Below are 25112 nucleotides of genomic sequence, written 5' to 3'. Positions count from 1 at the left end.
CGTACGTCAGTAAACTGACGCATCGTATGCATCGGGAATCACATTCACCGGCTTTCATTTTATTTATTCAAAAACATGAATATTACATGATGCTTTCATTACGTCCTTGATAGTGGGATTCGGTGCTATCAGGAAAACGAAATTGTACGCTTTTTTGTAAATTATCTAGGTTAAATGACTACTTATCACGTGTATATGATTATTATGGTCTCAGGGTTGGTGTAGGGAAAATTACATCAAAATTATGGTTTGTCTAATAATAATAAGTAATAACAAACGTTAGATTTATATTGCGCACATATATTCCAGGGGATGCTCAGGGCGCCTACAAAGTATTAGTAATGCACTGGCTCTAGCCTAGCTGCCTCAAGTCGCTAAAAAGCATGCAATGAATAAATCCCAAACAGTACCCATTTAATAGTTTATTTCCACCCGGGTGGAAAGTGGCAAATGTAGATTCATGTTTGGCCATTGGACATTAGTCCCGCGGCAGGACTCGAACCGCAAACCATGTGATCCAGAGTCCAGCGACGTATCTACCAGGCCACGACACCTCTAGAACCCTACCATCATCGCTATGTTATATTTCCTTCAAATCAATAGCTCCCTATCTAGGTGGAATTATCAAAATTATCAGGTGACAGGATTAAGTGTACCGTTGCTCTTGTCCGCATAAAATGATCAAATCGATGGTGACTCGTTCAGAAAGGGGTCACTGACCGGTAAGGTCAGTCCGCAATGATTAGTCTGGGAACTCATGCGCCTCAGGGTGCTTCTTCGTTAGGCATGGCCTGAGGGCGTAACGAGATTTCAATCTCACTCCTTGACATGCATTAATCTTTGACGTGCTGGTGATCACGTTTTCACACGAATGCGTTTTGGTTGACAACATATGGGGTTTCAGTGGCGTAGCTTGATTAAAGGTACTATGTCCCATTTGCAGGCCAAAAAAATGAAAAAGTTAAATTCCAACTGCATTTGATAGATAATACTAATTTAGAACTTCCCTAAAAAAGATGGGACTTGAAAATGTCTTCAAGTGGGAAAATAACGACTATTAGTTGTCAAATTGACTTTAGGGCTATAGAGCCCAAAAGTAATAGTCTTGATTTTCAGACAATTGTACCAAATGGTCATACGTGTTATGCTGCGCAAAGATTCAATTAGTTTAAACTTGGCCATCACAAGAAGTGGGTTATTGATGTAGACAAATGCTCATGTACCCTTTACAACTCTTTTCATGCATGTTATTACCAAAGAAGAAAAAAAAGCCAGTCAGTCACTCAATAGTGTCTGACAGTGAAGTCTAGCAAGTAAACGGGGTTCCTTGCATAATTTGAATATGAGGACACTGCTAACGTTTAAATTTCACAGATAGGACATACATGACATATTCATAATTCCTGCAAAGTTCGACAGAATTTGAGGTTGGTTGCAAAAGGGACATAATACCTTTAAAGGGGGACAGACTTAACACAGGCAGAGTCAGCGCCAGCATCATAAGGGGGTCATCAAAGTCACTGGGTGAATGCCATGTAAATTAACGATGCAAATGAACAAGGCCACTGATTAGGCGGAGGGATATGCGAGAGGTGTGCGAGTGGGTGTGCGAGAGCGTGCTATTATACTCTGCTCACGTTTCGTTCCATCTCTCTATCCTATTCCCTATCTCTCTCTCTCTCTCTCTCTCTGTCCCCCTCTCTTTCTCTCTCTCTCTCTCTTTCTCTCTTTCTTTTTTCCCTCTACCATGCAACATTTTTGTGGGGCCCCACGCCCTCTACAACTACGTTATTGTGCATTCTGAAGGGACCGGTTAAGGTTATTCCAGCTACGATTTTTCCGATTCAATAGAAAAGGTTACTCCTTAAAAAGTATCCTCGATGTTTGCAAAATATTGGCCCTTCATATCAGGTGTGCCCGTTATGCCACGTTTGCCTCATTCATGAAAGTTATAGGCTCCCCTTTTACATATAATGGCACGTTACCCCACCCACAACAAAAATGTACTTATGTACGATATCATTCTCAAATGACGCGTCAAACACGGCGCCATCCGTTAACGCTTTCATACAAATTACGCTCTGTGATTCTTAATGGAATTAGGCTGATGAATATCCATCTATTCACTTGAAGACCGTTCATTATTAATCAAGGATGACTAAAAAAAAATTCTACTTTTAATGGGGACGGTTCATAGAGTATTTCCATTCGTCCCTTATGTGTCTCACCGACTCCTCCCTTCCTTGCGATGCCCCTCAATTCTCATAACCTCTTGCGGCTCATGTATGCATTTAAAGATTTCCTGTCTAGTAATTCAATACTAATGTTGAGCCATTACGCCGATGGAATTGCAGATAGGGACTAAATTGAGCTGTCAGACATGGTGAATATTCATTTGACTCCATCTCCCAATCGTCTCCACCGTTGTCAGTTATTTTTTCAGTATCTCATCGTCTCCCGCTCTGCGCCATATCCGCATTCCAATGAGGATAATGTTGACACCACTTTGCATACGATCAGCCAAAACATACCGCATCAACGAATTTGTGCTGGCATTTTTAGGATAAAAGACCCACTTGTAAATATTTAAGATATTCTTCAGCAAGGACAAGTATAAAAATAGCGTAACAGTGTTACAAAGAAGGTGTCAACTTTGTCGAGTTTTGGTTAACAGAGCAAGATAATCAATAAGTCAGTGAATAGATGAATTCCACTAAAAGTAGAATAATAAATCGTCGTCATGGGGAATGTTAGCAACCAAGGGAATAGTTGGCATCCAACGAACAGATATATCATGGCCCTGGTTGCACAAGCATTTACGATCGATCCTAAGCTAGCATGTTCTACCGTCGGTCGCCGCTTTAGCTCTAGGTCCATTTTCTTTCAGGTTACGACTACAGTCATGGGTGTCGATCCCGGGGGGGGGGGGGGATGGGGGGGATATATCCCCCCAATATTTCAGGGGGATGGCCTGTACAGTCATCCCCCCAATAATTCACCCTAAAAAAAAAAAAAAAATAAGAGAAAAATTAATGATGAGAGCCCGATGAGCGTAGTTAATGGTTATTACTCGCAAGATGACCATCAATATTCACATTTTGCTATCTCATTTTCATTTTCAAAAGTAGCAATCTGCAATGCACATCAGATAATCCTGGACAGTGTAAACGTAGATGAACTCTGTGACGAATTCGTGATGAGATCGGAGACATGGAGAAAGATTTTCGGACATTAGTGTGACTTATAAGATAGTTCACTAGTTGTTATGTTGTTTCCGTTCACCCTTTTTTAAATTCACGTCATTGTATCTTTATTTGTGTTTTTTGCACTCATTTTATTTTCTGATGTTTCCTAAAACATTTTTCATTTTTGGAGAAAGATTATTATGTCACAACTTATTTTCATTTCATTGAAAAGCCGTTGAGGCCTATGTCACTGGTGTACTAGTGGGGAGGGGCTCGTGGCGCTAGCCCCCCCCCCCCCAATAAAATCCAACCATGACTTATTTTCAATTTCATACAAGTGATTTATAAATAGTAATATACAATTCCTTTCCAGAACCTATTGCGACGAGCACTGCCGGGAGATAACGTGCTACCCACCACTCGGGCTGTGCATGCAAAGATTTGCGAACGAACGTTCCATACGTACATCATGTGGGGAAACTGAATTCAGACAAGGATGAATATAGAGAACAGTACAACGAATCGTCTTCTTTCTCTAATAATTTAGTGAAACGGCAAAGCTTCCGCACGGATTGGGGGGCAACCGAATTCAGACAAGGATTAAGAGTTATAATTAATTGAAACGTCAAAGTACACGATACGACAAATCTTCTTCTTTTTCTAAAAATTTAATGAAACGTGAAAGCTTCCGCGCTACGCGCGGGATGGGGGAAACTGAATTCAGATAAGGACACGATACAACGAATCGTCTTCCTTCTCTAATAATTTAATGAAACGGTAAAGCTTCTGCGCTTAGCGCTGGATTGGCGAAAATTAATACATACAAGGATTAAGAGTAATAATTTATTGAAACGTCAAAGCTTCCGCGCTTCGCACGGGAGGGGGAAAACTGAATTTAGAAAGGATTAAGAGTCGAGAATGGTACATCGCATCGTATTCTTTCTTTAATAATCTAACGAAACGTCAGAGCTTCCGCGCTATGCGCGGAGGAGGGGAACTTGATTCAAACATTAAGGATTAAGAGTCGAGAATGCTACATTGAATCGTCTTCTTTCTTTAATAATCTAATGAAACGTCAGAGCTTCCGCGCTACGCGCGGAGAAAGGGGAACTTTATTCAAACAAGGATTAAGAGTCGAGAATGGTCCAACGAATTGCCTTCTTTCTCTAATAATTTAATGAAACGTCTCCCCCCCCCCCTGCACCCAACCCCCTAGGTCTGTAAGTAGCTATGTAAGTAGCTGTTAGTGATTCGCACGCTCTACGTGCTCACTACCGCCCCCTAAAATGAAATCCTGGCTACGCGCTTGGGGAGGGGGTGCAACCTGCCACACGCTTCTACCTCTTGGTTGCTTTGATCCATTGCCGACAATATTTTGGCACCTATCATCCCCCCAACCACGGATACAAATCGACACCCTTGACTACAGTCTCTATTCTCTTTGGAAGGGAAGTCGCCAGATCATTATAAATGCGTGAGTGGGTGCCAACTGTGCGTGTGTGTTGGTATCCGTGTGTATGTGGAGGGGATGTTTGTGACTTACATGTTATCCAAAAACAGAAGTAAAAGAAGAAAAAAATCTCTGTCATTTGTTATTTATCGACAAGTATTACAAAACATTTTGAAGGACAAAAAAAAAGAGAAGCGGCAGATCACGTTCGTAACTCTTGGTGCAATGCCTACTCTAAATATACTTGTAGATCATGTAGTATATAGAAATAAATCACTTGCTAAAATGGCTGGTGGTAAAACAATGCGAATTGTCGGAGCTCACGAACGATCGTAACTCTTGGATATTGTTGGAAGTATACCATGTATACAGTCTGCATGTATATCGATTAACATTGCATAAGTAACTGGACCTGCGACTGCTGGAAGTAGCTTTACAGTCTGATACACAAACAGGTCTATCGTAAGCTGAGCTTTCTCCTCTAGTCTGTAGGCATAGGCTCTAATGTTGCATTTGACGAAAGTGCCCGGCCCCCCCCCCCACTCAGTGTTATTTAGGGTACGCGTATGCTTGTTCCCTCTTTTCAAAAGCACCCCCTATCTGAGGACTGCCAACATTTCCGAACCCCCCTTTCGCGGGCTTTTCGCGGGCTTTTCCTGCCTTGGAGACCCCCTAAATACGGAAAAATGCTCAATGTACCCCCCTAAATTCGGAATAATTTCTCAGGAGTCCAAAAAGATCAGAGAGAAAAGAAAAAAAAACAACCTTTTTTAAAGAAATCTCCGAGTGAAAGTCAAATACACCCCCTGTTTTTTACAATTCTCGGGCCGGACTTTGTCGCACGAAAAGTACCCCTTTACCGGACATTTTAGCAACACGCATGTGGTCATTCCGCCCCCGGAGTGGGGAGGGGGGGGGGGGGGCGGGCGGGCGGGCGAAAATGCCTTTAAAGCTAATCTTGAGCTCTGGTATGGGCATAGTATATGAAGAGAATATGGCTATAATTCATTCTGGATTGTTTATGCTCCAGTAGATTAATTGTTTTAACCAGTAAAATAAAAACAACCTGCTGGAAATTATCTTTAATAAAAACTACAACTCTCATTCGCAAATCAGTAATTACCTGTGTAAAAGCACATGGTGTCGGGCCTACTTTATTTGATCTCCTTATATTTCTACGCTAATTACTCAGCCCCTATATATTTTCTACCAGAATCGTTTAGCACATGACATCTTTTTGTAATCTTGAACATTCAGTGTATCGGTTTTGTTGTATTCTGTGAGAATTGATTTCCTATCATTACCAGAACTCGAGCTTATCTTTAAGTCTTGGGCAGAGCCTGATTCTGTCACAGAGGCAGGCATAATAGTACAGCCTATGGATATAGCATTATGGGGTTACAGTAGACCGTACAGCGTGGATACCTACATGTTTCACAAAGACTAACATCGACTTAAGTTTGACTTGAACTACGGCAGGCTGTTCATGCCAATAATTCCTCTAACCATTCCTCGCATTGGCTTCTCAATGGACGTACAAATCGTGGTTCACAAATCTACACAATCTATCTTTTTTGATAATTCATTATTGAAGAAGAAATGATTCATTATTGATTATTATCTAAAGATCATATTTGCGAGACCAATGGTGAGAGCAACCAGTGGCATGAACAGCCTGTCATAGTTAAAGCCCCCCCCCCCCCCCCAAAAAAAAAAAAAAAAAAATTAAAAAAATCGCGCTTCAAAATGATCAGGAAGTGCCTCAAAAAAGTAAAAGCCTTTGAGTGACCGGTTTTTACCATACTCGTTTTACCCAATAGACTGTAGTGTTATGAAAACCGTTTGGCAAACGGCTTTCAAAATTTGTAATTTCAATCATAAATATCTTGATCAGACAGGCGATCGGCTTGTAAAAGTCAACATGGGGTTCCTGACTGACCTGATTATCATTGCAGCATGAGCTAAATCCAGGATTTTGTTTCAGAATCTAAGACAAAGTTACCGGATCCCTTTAAGTCGAGCTTATTCTTTATGAAACACCCCCCTGGCACTCTGTTACGCTCTATGACTGACAAGTGTTTGTGCTTGCAAACTACTTTCAACTGCATGAAGGAACGATTCAATTTTCTCCTCGAGACAAAGATCAACGCAACTTGGCGCCTTCTGAAAAGAAGAGCGTGACGGGGTAATTGTACATACTTGCAATGAAGCCAGCGAACCTTCATGGTCTTTTGTATACTCATTTTCGTTTAATGTAATTCTTGATGTTTAAAAAACGAACAAATAATAAAAAAAGATGTAAACAAGTTTTCGAATCGAACTCTTGGGAATCAGCTCTTCGAGGTTTCAAACAGTTTCATCTCGACATAACAGAACAGAATTCTCTTTTCTGACTAATACCAGAGAACAATTCCATACATCGACGACGAACTCAAGAGTCAAGACAAGATAATATACCAGTTTTTGTTTTCGGTGGTATTATATATCCCTTGAATCAACGTTTTATTCATATTTCAAAAGGAATATTTAGGAGCTACCAGAGAATTATCAATTCAACAAAAGGGAGTGTCAGTTTCACGATTCTTTTGAAGCCTAGCGTAACATGGTAGATCAAAGTTTTTTCAATGTTGTTTCAACCAACTATTGGTCTCTTTCGAACAAAGATACAAGTATGGAGAAAACGGCGAAAAGGGTTGTGCAGTGACAGTGGTGTAGATTTGGGTCCAACAATTTAGAAAGGGGACATGCGGGGCGGTGGGGGGGGGGGGGGGGGGAATGATTGTTGTATTTGGTAAAGAGAACAAGGTCACGGAATAGTAAAAGAGTCCATGGTCGTGCACGAAGTATGGGGAGTGTGTGGGAGGGGTCGTATCATTGTGTTGCTTTTCCCTCTCCGCATGTTTTCCTCTCTTTCCCTTTTATTTTTTGTTATTGCTTGTTTCGCGCTCTTCGGGGATCAGAGGGAGTGAACATGTAGCCTTTGCCACACCTGGACTCCAAAACTCACACTCTGCCCGAAGCCCTGAATGTTGAATTTTTAATCGCAATGTGCTCCCGAATCTCGGTTATGCCTTTCAGGAAGTACCGAGGCCTTTCCTTTTTCTTCTGCTTTCCATTCCTTTCATTTGTTTTACTAACACGGTTGCGTTGTTATGAAGGGGGTACAAGTGTTGTTCTATGGATGTTAGATGAGGCAGCGAAAGGATATAGAATTTCGACGATAAATCCCTTCCGGTAATGGTATCAAATATGATATGGCGACGGGGCCACACGTGACAAAAGGAGGGCCCGAATCATGAAAGCAGTGATGTATCAATCAAAATAAGTCAGCCCGCCTCACTCTAGATTGGGATTGAGAAATAAGAGCTTTTTCTATTCAGCCGTTGATGGATCTCAAAACAGTGAAATGATTATTATTTGGAGTGGCTAAGATGCATCAACAGTATACCTCTCTGTCTGACTCACTCTTTTTTTCTCTCTCTCTCTTTCCCCGTCTAAACTTTATTCACATCTATCTCAGTTAACTGAGATGGATCTATCCCCTTCTCTTCCACTCTCTCTCACTTTTTTTCTTCTCTCTCTCTCACTTTCTTCGTCTTACATTTATTCATATCTACCTTAAATAGCCAAGGCGAACCTCGTTATCCCCTACCCTCTCTCTCTCTCTCTCCCTCCTTCTCTCTATCTTTCACTTTCTACGTCTTGGATAACCGATGTTAATCTCTCTATTCCCCCCTCTCTCTCTCTCTCTCTCTTTCACTCACACACTTTATACGTCTTTCATTTATTCATATCTACCTTGGATAACCAAGGTGAATCTTTTTAAACCCCCCCCTCTCTCTCTCTCTCTCTCTCTCCCCCTCTTTCTCTCTATCTTTCACTTTCTACGTCTTTCATTTATTCATATCTACCTCAGATAACCAAGGTAAATCTCTTTATACCCCTGCTCTCTATCTCATTCCCTCTCTCTCTCTCTCTCCCTCTTTTCTCTCTCTCTCTCTCTCTCTCCCTCTCTATCTCTCTGTCTTTCACTGTTTACGTCTTAGATGTATTACCTAAGATAGCCAAGGCGAATCTCTTTATCCTCCCCTCTCTCTCTCTCTCCCTCTCTCTCTCTCTCACACACACACACACACACACACACACACTTTGTACGTCTAAGATGTGTTCACATCTAACGAAGATAACCAAAGTGAATCTATATATCCCCCTCTCTCCCACTCTCTCTCTATTTTTCCTTTTTTACTTCTTTCATTTATTCATATGTACCTTAGATAGCCAAGGTAAATCTCTCCACCCATTCCCTCACTCTCTCTATCTTTCTCCTCTCTCCGTATCTTGCTCTCTTCGTTTCTCTCTTCATGTCTCTTTTTTGTTTTTTTCCTCCATCTTTTTGTCTTCTCTTTTTATCTCTCTGTCTTTATTTCATCCACTTCCTCATAGTCCCCTTCTTCCATCTTTAAAATCTACTTCTCCTTGCCATTCTCCGTGTTTCCCCCTCCTTCTCTTCCCTCTCTTTTCCTTATGTTTGATTCAGATTTCGTCATTGATTCATTTTCTCTAATATGTTCCAATTGTCTGCTTTGTCATATGAAAGGAAACTGATACATATAACATCATTGACCATTACAACCACGAGAAAAAAAAGAAGAAAAAAAAAAGAAGCTGAAAATTGATATGTCGCCAAAATATTGGCGATAATCCAGAAGGATTTATATGGGATTAATCCTGGAGACACCAAGGTTCGGCAAGAAGGAGGGTGAGCTATTTTTAGCCTGTTGGATTAATCACTTAACGGTGGGTAATAAAGAAAGTCAAAGAGTGTGAATTGAAAATACCGAGAGGTTGAGGCAGGATAGAGACATTTCTAAAAGAATCACATTTAGATTTTAGAGTTTCCCTCAAAAGATAGGGAGAAAAATCAACAAAAAAAAAACACAAAAAATGACGGGGGACTGCATAAGATTGACGGAATACATAACGATGTACTCTTTTTGAATGCCGATTCATTTTTAGCAGCTATTCAACAAAATTTGAACTACAATTCATGTTACCTAAGATGCCAACTAATTGCAATTTTCGAATGACTTTAGAAAAAAGGGGAAATTAAATTTCCGAGAATCTATCCATTTAAACAGAATATCGTATCCTTCGTATCAGTTTTTTTGTTGAAACCCCCAAGAAGATATTTTGACAGTGTTTTAATGATCAAGAGGATTTCAATGTTGCTTATTATTCAATTTCAACAGAATGACTAAACACTGTATGTATTATGTTTTCATTTACTACAAGTGTAACGTACGTATATAGCTTTGTTAATAATTTTGATAAGTTTGCAACTACTTGAGACATCTTTTTGTAAATTATAATTCAGTGTCCAACTTGATATTGATGCCATCTAGATGCAGCCCCTTTTTCGTCATCTACAGAACCAGAACTAGAATTCTTTGTTTACAACCACAACAATAAATACAATGTGGTATTGGAGAGGAGGCGAATCCCTTTGTTCGAAAGGTGGGTACCCGTGAGACAAGATTTGCATTCTATTATGACGTAGATCATCGCGGGGGGTAACAAATCCCTTTTCCAGCAAATACCGCAAGCGCAGATGACGCAACAAAGGTTGGTATCCAGGTCTTTTCTTTATGATGTGAGAGATTATATTCCTAATTCGTATTTACTCATTGCCTACTGTGAATGGATGGGCCTTGTATCATTTATATGTGAATAACATACTTTAGTAGTCTATGTATTAATCAAATAGGAATTATCAGAAGTTATATATTATTAAAACGCTAGACAATTATCATCCCTTTTTTAAAGAACTCAAATTGCAGGTTTAGACAACAACAAAATGATCATAAAAAGCCTTAAGATATGTTTAAAGTAAAACGCTTAAAACCATAAACAGCTGCATCTACCATGACAACTACAAAACGGGACATCAAGCAATTTTTGTCGGTAGAAGTTATCGTAATTAATGAAGGTATATCAAATTCAACTTCAACAATATACCAAAGCCAAAGGTTTTGCTCTTTCAAACTCGGGTTTATAAGACGCGAGATGGCTTAAATACGCGTTTAGTATCATACGAATCAAAATACGAACACTAGTCGAATCGGATTGGTGTATGATCGGCAAAAAGGAATTCCTGGCCTGATTTTTTGCTGGATCTTCAAACTGGCAGATTGTCGTAACTCGTAGGCAGTATTAAGGGAGCTCGAGGTGGGGGGGGGGGGGGGCAACATGATGCTGGCCGTATAAATCTGCTCACTTTAGATTTTCCCATCTTGCGCTTAGATGCTTCCCTTTCAAGCCCATGAGGTTTGGGCAGAGTATCCCTTGCTTACATCTGGCCCGGCTGCTGTCCATCCGATATTTTGGGCAGCCATGACACTGTTTTACGACGTTGCCCTGGAACCACCTGCGTATCTGAAGGGGTGCAGGAAGGGGGTGTGTATGCCCAGATTTATCTTAAACGATAAAAATAATTGGTAATTGATTTCTTCTTTTTTTCTTCAATATAATGAAGAACTTATTCAAGTTATTCCAAAACAGACGATCAACGCGTGCTCTTTAAAGCTCATAGACCATTGTAGACTCAAGATAATGTGTAATACAAACTCTCAATCGAAACGAAGTGGGGCCATATTTAATGTTGACTTGTTTTGCTCTCTTGCATAAAGCTAGAAGCAATTCATCTATAAAATATTAAAATTAAAAGCAGAGCTTATAAATGATTTAGGGATGAATTAATGTGACATGTATCACCGGTACCCACAAAGGAGGCCCCGGAATGGTGATGTCCTTACTGTAGTGCTTACCTCTAATTTTCGCCCCTGCCGCTTGAACGGAAGGCCTGTGTACGCCACCACGTGGAACACTCGACGATATCATTTCTCTCTTGGCAGCACACTAGATACTGATACATCGGCAGATGATTGAACACATTGCAGGAGAGGCCTGCAAATAAGATTGAGAGACGAAAGGGAAGTTGAGAATGGGATGACGAGCTATCTGGAATGTGGGTAGTCTATCTTGCTCTGGTTTAGGTGCATGCTGGTATAGTGTTGGTATTAATGAAGAAACTGAAGAGGAAAACGAATAAAGAAAGGACATGAAAACAGACGCAAAGAGCTGACCACTGATGGGAAAGTTTGATAGAGATCGAAAATAAGTAAATGGGGGGGGGGGGGGGTGAAGAAAGTTCGATGAAGAAAATCAAGTAAGAAACATGAACAAATTCAAACATTCTTCTTTTAAAAGAATTGTTATGATCAACATGAAACTGATAACTTTGATGATGATGATGATGATGATGATGATGATTGAGATGACAATGGTTCTGAGGGCGGTGATGGTTATAAGAAGGATAATTATAATGATAGTAATAATATCACATTGTACAAATAAAGTATTTATCAAACAAAGCTTACTGTTTAATCATATACTAGATGGCCGAGTTTAAAAATCTCGTTATTAGGTAACACGACCTAAATTTTGGCAAAGACGAGGAGGCTTATATGTGGAAATACAGTACACCCCTATAGTATAGCCATGAAGATGAGATGATATCTCATGTTCTGCGACAAAATAGCCAGACGTAATGGATGTTGTATACGCTTCGCAATGGGATCAACGGCGGGATCAACTCTTAAAAGCTTGTGACAGTTCACTTTCAGTCGATCCATAATCTTAACGTCTTTTAGGGCCTACCCTGACAAAGTGACATGTATAGAATTACCGATAAATCTGTATGGAGGATTTGTTACTTTAATGTGCCTGCAAATCTAGTCATAGTACACCACAAATGTATTTTTAAAGAAGCATGAATACAATCATGATGTGATGATAAAGGTGTTATGTCCGTTCTCCACGGTGCGGTTATTGCCTGCGCCAATTTAACGTTTTGAGGACAACTAGGTCATGGGCCAATAATCGGGTAATTCAACGCAATGTTTGCACTGTTCATTTCACATTCGCATATCCTTCTCACATGGCGAAATAAAGCGCACCAGTCGCTGACGCAGTCCTGCGTCAGGCCATTGGCGTTAAAAGACTCGGTGAACGGGAGGGGGTACATATATGGAGGGGGCACAGATAGGGAGGGGATATGACACGAAAAATCACAGAGTCATATAGTTACACTCCCCCCCCCCCCCTCCCTCCTACACAGACACGAGTTGGGTTTCGAGATACAGATATATTTACTCTATACTTGGATCGAAAGAGTGTGTGAGCGAGAGAGAGAGAGAGAGAGAGAGAGAGGGAAAGATAGAAAGAGAGAGAGAAGAGAGAGAGAGAGAGAGAGAGAGAGAGAGAGAGAGAAAGAATTACAATTCAGCGGCGTACGTAAGACAAGATAATCATACGTGGTGAAATATGGAAGGCAGGCGTCACTTTCGTAATGAAATGACCACTGTAACGGACAAAACCATAAAACCTGATCCGCCAGCATGGCTAGGTTACAATTTACGGGACATGTCTTACGTTTCATTATAATGAATGACTGCTGTGACCAAGCAAGTCATCAAAATGTTCGAAGATGCTGCAATATTCTCAGGTTTCATCAACTCCCAGAGGAGACTCCTTTTCACGAGTCCTCAGAATAGAACGAATTTCCTTTGCACACGCCCTCAATCACTGAAATTAAGTATCTTCATATTGTGATCAATATTTCTTTCCCGCAAGTGTTCAGATAACTTGAGACAGAAGTATGACGCTTTAAAAGATATTTCTTTTATTTAGACTCATCCATTGATGGTGCAACTTATTGTTTTGAAAGCACTCGATGTAACTATCCGCTTGTTGTATAAAGAAATAATTTCCACTTTTGTATCGAGGGAGTTTGAACAAAATAACCTATTCATGCTTGACGTCAGAGGGCAAATGCTACAGTACTCACCCACAGCCCTTCCGACACCCTCTGAAATCTGGTTTCGCCGCTAAAAACTGATAGTCATGTGCGGTTTTTCTTGGTATTTTGTACACCCTTTTTTATAATTCTACCTACCGTCTTACTATGCTAGTCTCTAGTGCCTGGGAATTACTGCCAGATACACGTATATTTAAAGATTTCGAATCGATTTTACTCGAGACCTTCCTGCTAGGTTCCTGAAATGTGGGGAAAGTATTGTCAGTCGGTGAGATGGCGCTATACGACTTTAAATGCATGACATTCACAGACCTCCCTTGTACTGCTGTTAAAATGAAGAAATAAAGCCATGTTGTGATGTTTAAATACTTGAGAAATACGGTTGAATTGTTAAAAATAATACTTTCACTTTTAATTAAATCGAAAGACGCATTAGAAATTCTGAATTTCATCATTGTGCCTACATTGATATATATTGCCACCAAGTTCACAGAAGATCGAATGTTATCTTTTAAAAACCATGCCTTACTCTAATTATCACGTTTTAAAAAAAGGAACTTTAAATGGAAACGTTGGTACCAATATATTGTACTGATATATTTCTATATGGTAGAGCTTTCGTGATGTTTTCTCATCAATGCATCATTTAGTGCTCGTGAGCGGTCGTCCATGCATTATATCCATTTCATTTACTACGCTTTCGTATACACCAGTTTTACTTTGTAAATTGAAAAGAAAATGCCGTAGAAAGAAGGGTAAGGTGTGGAAGGGGATGCACCCTCTCATCTTCATTTTTTACCTTGCCCCTCCCTTCTTTTTCTTCTTTACCCCTCTTTTTGCCTTTCTTAGGGAAGGAATTCCCGTTGCCGCCAATTCCACATAACTACATTACTGCATGAGTATATCAATTTCGAATGGCACACATACATTCCAATTCACCATCCTTGCTATAGATAAACATGATAACATGATGGGCAAATCTGTCCGTGCGCGATGTTGTCGAAATATCCTTCTTGGCTGTCCAAATCAATTAAACTAGAACACCATTAAAAGTTAACCAGATCGGAAAAATCGACAAATTCATTAAATGAGTAGTACATTTCTATTAGGAAAAGTTTTGACTACCGGATAAATGGTTGTCTGTTCCACTTTCTTAACCAATGTTACGAGGAAATCCTTCAGTAAAGTCACTTTGAAGCTCATCGCAAAAATGGCTTTTAATGTAATTTAAAACAAAAGAGAACAAGAACTAGAATCCATCGCCCTAGATAACAAAATATAGGTCAATGAAACGGGATCGGAACCCTTGCAGACTACATTCCCTATTAAATCGTATTGACAGCATCGTTCCTCCTCTTTCCGGATTTCCCTTTTCATTTAAACAATTTGCACGCGCTCGCAGACGATATCATCTGCGCCTGGGATCCTGCGAGATTTATCTGTTGTGATATGTGTATGTCACTCAAAAATTCTCCCGCCAAATTCACTTTGAGGTTCCTAAGTGAATCTATTGTCGTATTGTTGATAAGGGTATCCGGTGTATTCTTACGCTACAAACTGGGTTAGATGCATTTGTACAACAACTAAAAGGGGTTGTAGGTGGTGTTTGGGTGTAATTGTGCACCACTTAACTTGTTGTTTGACGCAACCTAAGATTGGTATTATAACGTTAGAGTTTGTTTTGCAGGGGCGAAAGACAAACATTTTCGTGGGTTATACAAAGCTTTTACGTCAGGTTCTAATGTCAAACATAGAATTCGATGCCTTTAACTGTATTCTATGTAAATGTGTCCTGTTAAGGGTATTTTTAAACCCAAAATCTATCGCAGACAAATATTTTGAAGCTATTCAAATGATGTCAAATATGCGCAAACATGTATTTTTTCTAAATGCGCCAGTCCTCAGTCATAACATATACGTTTTCGCGCCCGTTGGCCTACGAAAATCAAAACATATTTTGTTTTATACTATTTGTTCTATTCATTCTATGTATCCTGTTTGGGGTATTTTTAAACGAATGTATTGCCGACAAATATTTTGATGCTATTAAAATGATGTTAAATATGCGCAAACCTTGTATTCTTTCTAAATGCGCCAGTCCTCAGTCATAACATATACGTTTTTTGCGCCTGTTGGCCTACGAAAATCAAAATCGACTTTGATTTATTCTATTTGTTCTATTTATTGTATGTATCCTGTGAGGGGTATTTCTAAACATATGTATTGCAGACAAATATTTTGATGCTACTCAAATGATGTTAAATATACACAAACATGTATTATTTCTATTATACGCCATTCATCACTTATTACATATACGTTTCCGCGCCTGTTGACCTTCGAAAATCAAAATCAATTTTGATTTATTCATTTTATAATGGATGACCCAGGGGCGGATCCAGCCGGCGACAAGAGGGGGCCCCAAACCTTGAGAACAAAATTTAGCGCCGACTCAGCCGGCCGGTGAATAAGCGGGGGGGGGGGGGGGGGGGGGGGGGGGGGGGGGGGGGGGGGCACATTTTTTTTTTGGGGGGGGACCCAATTCGTGAGAAAATATTTAGCAGCGATACATCCACCCTGTGAATACGCAAGGGGGGAGGGTGATGGAAAAGAGAACCACTAATTTTTAAAAAAAATTTATAGATTTTTTTTGGGGGGCCAGCTTTTGTTTTTTGTTTAAAAAAGGTTAAATTTACGTTATTATCCTATTTTTTTTAAAACAGTTTTTTGGGCTGGGGGGGGGGGGGGGGGGCAGGCCAGAAAAATCGCCACGTAGATCCGCGCCTGGGATGACCTGCCATGACGAGAGATTAATAATTGCACAAATGCTGGTACAGTAGCGCTCGAATATCCATATCATTTTTTTCTTTTTTTTCTTTTGGGATGTCTAAAATCTAAAAACATAACATATTTTGTATTCGATTCATTTTGATTATCACAATGACACCATAGTGCTCATACCTTCAATTCAAGTGTGAAAAAAAAGAAAAACAAAATCACAATGAAAATACAAATTTAAAGTACACGTGCTCAACGTTCAAAATAGTGTCTAATCAAAAGAAGCATGTATCAGCCCACGTATTTGTTAGTACATACTTATTAATCGTCTGAAATTTAAGGGAGTTTTCTCTTCTCACTACTCCTTCCCCCTTTAGAGGGGCGAAGGGAGATAGGGGCTCGATATTGAGAGGTAAAAATGCCAGAGGTAACTCTGGCATTTTTCGTTTTCACATTCTTGCCTAACACCGGCTCACCAAACTGGGATTCAAACAACGACAGCAACTTTGACATCACCAATAACATCATCAACAACGACTGCAATTACAACAGCAAGAAGAAGAACAACAATAACAACCGGAATAACAAAAGCAGAACCCCATAACTTCAACGAAGTAAAACATATTGCGTCCATGTATCTAGCCTCTTTAACAAGCAAACCTAATAGTCTACAAAACGTCTTATTCATTCTTGGCACAACTAATATTACCTAAACGCATGATAATCCAGGGTGTATAATTGGGGTTGCTGTACAATATCTACTCAATTCAAAAGGCCAGTGTCCTCTGAATTAACCAACCCCACCCTCTCCGTTTCCCCCACCCATTTGACGCGGTTGCACGGCTGCACGTCACTATATGATTCAAGTTTGATTACCATGTTACATGGTAGTCTTTGATTAGGTTGATTCCCTAGTCGGTGATGGAGTGAATATTGTATCATCCAATCTTGTTAAAATGTGGGTCGGTTTGCCAATGAATTTTTTCGACGAGCGCTCTTCCCGATTCATCAAAGCCCGCCCGAGACGACAGAGAGCGGCAGGATGCAATTCCGTAAATCATTTGTACGTTACAAAGGCAACATGATACGCTAAAGCTTCCGTGCTCTCTATCTATCTCTCTCTCTCTCTCTCTCTGTTCCCTCTCTCTCTCTCTCTCTCTCTCCCATCTCTTTCCCTTCTCTCACCCTCTCTCCACCTCTCTCTCCCCTCTCTCCCTCTCTTCCTCACTCTTTACCCCTCCTTCTCTGTATATGTACATGCACATCTTTCTTTCGCTCTTTATCTGTGTATGTCTCTCCATCTCTCTGCTCCCCTCCCTCTATTTATAATAATAATAAATAATATTTAATTCTTATAGCGCTTAATACAAATGTGTCAAAGCGCTTTACAAATATACTATTTTCCTCTTTCATTTTGTGTAGATCTCCTATAATTTCCTTTTAGTCTCGGCTTTATTTTGCTTTTCATCACTTTTGTTGTTATCAGCTAGTGATATATAAAAAATAGTCGAAGCAACTGGCAAGAATTCAAACAAACAAAAAAGAAAACCGAAAATGAAACAAAATAAAAGCCCCCCCCCCCCCCCAAGAAAAGAAAAATCTGGAGACACGATCGCTAATCAACAAAGTTCTGAATCAGATTGATGTCAACAAGACGAACTGCTATATCTCTACCTCGTTACTTTCTGATATCAAATAGAAACACAATAAAAAAAAAACTATAAAAAAAAAATAACAAAGACATTAATACCCAGATGGTGCATTTTTCTCATGTCATTAAAACCTGTATGATCCTAACGTGAAATATTGTTTTTATACAGGAAGAATAGGTGATATTTTTTTTCAAAGTATTTTAGTTAATTGATGCTTAGTTTCAAATCATATGAAACTTCGCCGGAGACAGAACATCTCTCATTCTCTCTCTCTCTCTCTCTCTCATTCTCTCTCTCATTCTCTCTCTCTCTCTCTCTCTCTCTCCCTCTCTCTCTCTCTCTCTCATTCTTTCCTTTACGGCACATGATCTGTCACTCTCCTAGAATCTGTCAGGTTTGTCCACACTCCTCAAGCTTCTCATTTACCCTCTCAGCACTGTCAACTTTTTTCCCCTTCCAAATTAAAAGATGAAGAGCAAACGTCACAGCAAACAACTTGTCACCTCACTCCTTTAAATGTCAGGTGATTGCTTTTAAATCACATGTCCCTTCTCTATTACTTTCGGATTGGAAGACCTTGAATAACAGATTGAAATATTGCATCGTTGTCCGTGGCCCTCAAAAATACACGTCCTTCGTATCATTTTTATCCCTTAAGAAAGATGATTACAGGTCTGGGATGACAAGTGGCATTGGTATAAAAGCGAGACAGGAAATAATTCATGGATTTATCTTGTTTAAAAACCTTCGTTGGGTCGAGGAAGTCATTACATAGCGCAAGGGACCCGTTTCACAAAGCCTTTTTCCAATGACAAATGTCAAATATTAGTGACAAATCTGCTGATAACCAATCAGAAGCAAGGATTTCAGCAGCTGATAACAACAACTGTCATTTGTCACTGATGACCAGTTTTGTGAAACATCCCCAGAATTCCTATCCGTTTAGCAGCTGTCTTTGCCTGAGGTTAACAATTTGATGAAGGCACTATTAAAGATCACCTGTAGCTTTTGAGACAGCATTTGTCAAAAGAGAAACTACTTGTGAAAGTCAAAGATAAGAGATAGTCATTATTAAGTATTCATAAAAGCGTTCTTGAACTATACTCCAAGTTTAAGGTGGTAAATTTAACTCTGAAATCGAAAAATGTTAGCTTCCTCACCGCGTAAAAATGAACTGAATCGAGTATGGATACTGAACAATATATGTGAACAAACAAATGCCATGGAATCTTTGAAGGCTTGCATAATAAGAGTAGATTTGAGCGAGGTTTGCGTTTACACCACGTATTCTGTCGACAGGCTTGCTTGGCCCCGAGATAGAGCATGAGTGGGCACTTTTCAGGGCCAACTCCTGCCGAATGAATACGTGTTGTAATTGCAAACCTCGCTCAAAACGAATGCCATGTGAACATTTTATTCGCTGTCATGACACTACTCAATTTATTATGTGGTCTGTCATCGACAGAGCTGCTATTAATTTCGTCAGAATTTTCTTTCTCTATTTCCTTATTTATTATTTCTATGATTTTTTTAAAAATCAATAATTATGATACTCCCACTCACTTCAGGATACCGTGCTTTCAATTAGAAAAACATGCCAGGTCGAACAAAATTGTTAATAAAAACCTAGTTTGATAAACAGTTCAACTTTAAGAACAATTAAAGAATTATATTACAAAAAAAAAATTAAATTATGAAGTGCTTTGAATAATTTGTTACAACTTGTTTTCAAACCAATGAACAAAACACGGTTTAATTACTAATAATGAAAAGTTCAAAACAAAACTACAAAATCACAACCAAAATTTAAATAGTTTTTTAAAAAATCACCTCAATTTTCGTTGAGACGGACCTGTGCAGACCTCCCTTCTGTTTGGTTACAGCTGTCACCAGAACTGCCACCCCAGGACACTTCCATCGTTGCATAGTGTCGGCAATCCGATGGTGTGATCAGCATATCCTTGCTGCCCCAACGTTATCTGACAAACCTGCAAAACACCATTAAAGTACATCATGCATACCATTCGAAAAATACAAAAACTTTTACACTTCAAAAGCAAAGTGAATGAATATACATTTCAATCATAATGAAGTGCCAAGATTCAATTAAAACACACATCGTAAATAACGAAAAACACCAATATTGACAACTTGAATTACAATGAATACTTTACAATACACTAAAATCTTAATATGATTATAATGTGTATGAATAAATATCTTTTTAATATTTCATGAAATCTTCACGATTAAAAAAAGCATCCTTTACAATTCAACATCACTGACTTTTAAAGACCTTTCGTCACAATTTTTACAACATATTTTTACCACAACATTTTACAACAGCAAAATACAAACCTCGATGTCGTTTCCTTCCACCGTCAAACGTCTTTTCTTGCACTGGCCGTGGCCTCTGACACGGACACACTTTCCGGTCTGATGAAAGTGTCCACCAACTCCTTATTAACGTGGAAGTCTACCACCTCTGAAAAGACATGAAAATACAATTTATATCAATAAAATACAATTTATAACTATTTAAAAGATATTTAAACATTGTGATACACAGCCACCTCCCCACAGCAATACCATTATAAACCATTACAATAAGGACTCCACGTACAAACAAATCATTCGTCTAAATATAAATACCACCCTAACATGGAATTGCAAATGAATAAAGCCATAGTTCCAATAACTTCACTTCAAATGTAACTGTAATACATTAGCAACACCTAACCACTTTCAGTTCTCAACTTCCAACCCGCCATCACAAACATTTGAAATATTTGAATTTATAATGATGACGTGCATCAGGTACATTATAGTCTCTCATGCAACCCCAAAAAAACTAGTACGAGTATAAATTACATAACATTAATGTTAACCAACTTTAAACAACTTTATTAGTAGTAATTCTGTCACTTTTGTTTCTTTCTTTTTATTTAGAATCTTCCCCATCTATAATAAGTTGTAAATTTGTTATTAATTGTATCGTAAGTATACAAATCTCCTGTAAATATTGTAATTTTATTTTATCTGTTCAAATAACAAAATTCAATGCATCGTTCCACATTGTATCCCTTTCTCTCCTCTCTCTTGCTCTGTTTTCCATCTCCTCTCTTGGTCTGCGCCTCTCATTGTAGCTTGCTCTGTCTCTGCATCTCTCTCTCTCTCTCTCTCTCTCTCTCTCTCTACTATTTCACCCTCTCCCTCATTCTGTTCACAAATCATCACAATTTCTCATCAATTACAAAAAGTAAATTTCTCTATATCTGCATAAAGCCTACAAAATAACATTTTCTTATTAAAATCCTTCATCAATTCGTTACAGAATCCAAAACCAATTACTTTGCTAACCTTCAAATCACTCAATGGTCTGTCTCCAGAATATCTCTCTGATCTTGTATTAAAATTTGTTCCATCGAAGTCCTTGCGTTCTGTATCTCAAAACCTCCTCGTATTATTTATTTCACGATCTTCAAAAAGTCAAAAGAGGACGCTTAACAAAAGTACCTCCATAAATGGACACCAAAAAGTTCCAAACTTTCACCTACAATAGCGTTGCTGAACAATCTCAGGCTGGGGCCACCTTTGCTGGCTGCCTGGGTCATGATTCTTTGGTCGTGTAGTTTGTCGTTGATGACTGAGCTGAGGAGAGATGCCTTTTCTTTTTCTATTCCCCTGGTTACAATAGAAGAGCTTTCAGTTGTGTCATAGTGATCCAGCAGAAGAATACAACCCGGTGAATAAACAATTAACATTGTTGAAGGCAGACACAATAGAGATCAAGGGTGATCATGATGAGCTCCAGTGAATATCAAAAAGCTGTGATCCTCATGAAAGGCTGCTTGTTGGAGCCACCTTCGCTTTTCACCAAGCATATAGGTCGGACTGAAGTAACAAATAAGTAGTTTTCGCTTGGATTTTGAGGTAGAAAAGTTGGATTTTACTCACTTATCCTCAGTTGACAAACTTTCAAACTGCTCCTGGTTGCAGATGAAGGTACCCCACAAGTATCAAATTGCTATACTCAAGATTGTAATGTGGTAAATTTAATCAAGAATTCCCTGACTTTTTGGACTTGCAATGTTTTTAAAATGTATACATTCTGGATTATTAGTCGAATGTTTTATGCTCTTGCATTTATACACGTTTTTTCTCGATGCATACCATGTCATGTATTACTGTTGTATGGCAACTACAAAGCCTTTCACATACCATGCTTGTTGTATTACATTCTTTCAACATGCCATGCTTGTACTTTTCTTAGGCTGCTGTAAATAACTGCATTCACTACAGATGTACATTTACATTTTTAATAACCTGCTCTTGTGAAATTTTGTAATTCGTTTATTTATATCTGTATTGCCTCTCATCTGCGTATTGCATACACAGCTTCAATTCTGGCAGGGGAGTATTTTGTAGCGACTCATTCATTCGCAATACTTTTACTACATATCACGTCGGGGTCACCAATAAAGAGTTATGTTGTGTGATCAGTGAATACGCTTTTACAATATTCATTCACAATACCTCAAATACTCATATCTCTAAATCACCAATCAGTCTAATGCGTTAGCATACAGGGAATGTGAAAGAAAGTCCCTGGCTTCTAGTCTAAAAAGACCACTCGACGCTTCAGATTCGACTTCATTCACAAAACATCCCTTCACCAAAGTTCATTCTAACGCACTTTCTATCACTTCTATCACATTCCCGAACAGTAATGACGACCACTCGATGATACCTTCCGTAACTACAACTTCTCCACAACCATCATTTCAACGGTCGAATATTTAGACGAGATTTGGGCGAAATCACAAACTTACTAGAAAAATCTATTAAAAAGCAAAAAATCACTAAGCATGACAATACGCACGGAACACACAACGTTCACTACTAGAATATCACACATGCATTTGTCAGACCATATGTATATTACCCCTGTGAAAGGTACATAGCATCTTTTACAATTGCAGGTGTTTGAAATTCCTCAACATGTCAGTTTTGTATAGGAGCTAGGGCTTACCAGTTCTGTCCAGCTCATATAAGGCGGTGTCACACAGAGGCCAAAATTCCGGATTCTAGTTATCCTCTTAATTGCTGTCTGTCATCAATTATCCCATTAAAAATCCTCTAACGAAGCAAGAACATTCTCCCTTGAAAGGGTTTTTCAAGGAATTTTTAAAGGGATTTTTCTGTGTGACACCACCTATTGTCATTTCTATTACCATTTCCGGTAGCCTGACTAGTCTTAGCTGTGTATCCCCGTCTCTCTCCCTCTCCTCTCCTATCTCGTTTCCCTATCGTTCATCCCCATACCCTCTAACTTGTCTCATATCTATATTCGACTATTTAAAAACATATTATGTATTAGGTATAATTGTTTAATGATGTTATTTATTATGAATATTCATTTTTGTTAAATACCAGTGGAAGCAAATTGCCATTGTTATTTCAATATGGACCAATAAAATAATTTGAACACATCAGTCAGACGCTTTTTTCATATCTCTGAAAGGAGACGGAGAATCAAGTAAAAATAGGCCCTTAACCCAATGGATATGAATTACGTCACGGCAATGTTGGGACGAAAGATGATTTCGAGGACTTTTCTGAAATCTTGATTCTACGTTCAAGTCTTCTTCGAGCTCTCTCTCTCTCTCTCTCTCTCTCTCTCAATTACTTTCGCTTGATTTTCTCCCAGCTTCAAATATGATGTGGCTGAAAAATTTCTCTACACGGAAGGCCACAAGTCATTCCCTTTTTTCAAAAGTAGTCATCTAGTTACCTGCTAAAAAGAAAGAACTTGGCAAGTCTTCTCTTCACTTCCCAGAGTCAGTTTATTTAATGGAGGACTCCAATGTTGATCTTCAACAGTTCATATTCAAGGTGCCTGTCTGAGGTAATCAAGTACTCGTGTATATGATAATCACAGATATAAGTCGATCTGCTATTGAAAGGCCACTGGCATCGGAAGGAGGGGGAGGGGGCTAGTCTGTATCAGTTTATACTTGATGAAAATGCGGTTCATTCTCTCTTTCTATTTCTTTCTCCTCTCAATCTCTCTCTCTCTCTCTCTCTCTTTCTCTCTCTCCCCCTCTCTCTCTCTCTCTCTCTCTCTTCTTGCTTTTGGTCTCTTCGATGGGGGTTTCCGGCGGCCCTGTAGCTAGTCCATTGAACATGAAAACTAGTCATTCAAATACCAAACCAGTACATGAAAAAAGTTTGGCAAGTTTTATTTTCTATTTGCATAGCCTCCTGCCACCTCTACTTAAAAGTGCTACAAAGGACTCAAGAACAAAGCATATTTGCCATCAACTTCATTTTTTTAATATGGCGATAGTACTGACCTCTGGGAGAAGTCGATGCCTATTGATTTCCGCAGTAAAATCAAATAAAGGGAAAGAATTGAATGGAATTGTATAGGAATGTCATAGAACTTTGGTTAACTGATACAGTAATTATTTTACAATTTTGATCTTTTAAAATTATAACAGCAATATCATTTCCTTCCGACAAAAGCAATCATAATCATAATCTTTTATTACATAATCATATGCAATATGAGTTAAATAATGGGAAATTCAAGTAAATTTAAAAAAAAAATGGGTTTAAAAAGTGAGTCTAACTATGGGATCAAGAAAATGAAAATAATGCAAGTAGAAATAGAAACATCCAACTTAAACCACTTTTGTACTCTCTAATAGCTTTTGAGACACTTTCCTCCGGGAAATCCCCTACCCAACCATAACTCACTTAAAACTGATTCACGTTCATGACAAAGTAGTCGACAAACTTCAAACTTAAATCGCGTGAGCGCTACCGCGGGACCCACTGAACTACTTAGCATGCGCAGTACATCGGTCACGTGATTCGTTATGTCGAACACTCGATACGTGAGAAGAAGCGGAGAGCAAGCTTCCGTCTTACTAATGGATGAAAGTGGGCGAAAGTTCCGCTTCTTTCTCTCCTCTTTCCCTTTAGAATCTTTGAATGATGTGCCGCACATTTCTTCTGGAAAGTGGCCAACATGACCGAAAGCATCGTTTTTAAAAAGTGACTAGACAGTATCACCTACTTAACAATGTACTTTAGTGTTTTATAACAGGGTCTGTTTATAAATCAGTGCGTTATTACGATGATTAAATTGGTGCCATATTACAATG

General features: G+C 39.0%; 1 long non-coding RNA gene across 1 annotated transcript; it reads right to left on the bottom strand.

Moving 5' to 3' along the window:
* Positions 1 to 10266: 10266 nt before the first annotated feature.
* On the bottom strand, positions 10267 to 20415 carry LOC105442313. Its single transcript, XR_972351.2, has 4 exons — positions 20299 to 20415; positions 19771 to 19928; positions 11460 to 11598; positions 10267 to 11108 (listed from the first exon to the last, which is right to left on the bottom strand). It is a non-coding gene; the product is annotated as an uncharacterized LOC105442313 (long non-coding RNA).
* Between the last annotated feature and the right edge of the window lie 4697 nt (positions 20416 to 25112).

This window comes from Strongylocentrotus purpuratus, unplaced genomic scaffold (genome assembly GCF_000002235.5).
Source record: "Strongylocentrotus purpuratus isolate Spur 01 unplaced genomic scaffold, Spur_5.0 spur5_scaffold_15, whole genome shotgun sequence".
In the NCBI taxonomy this organism is placed as follows: domain Eukaryota; kingdom Metazoa; phylum Echinodermata; class Echinoidea; order Camarodonta; family Strongylocentrotidae; genus Strongylocentrotus; species Strongylocentrotus purpuratus.
The sequence above is the reverse complement of the archived record's forward strand: the minus strand, read 5'-3'. Positions and strand labels throughout refer to the sequence as shown.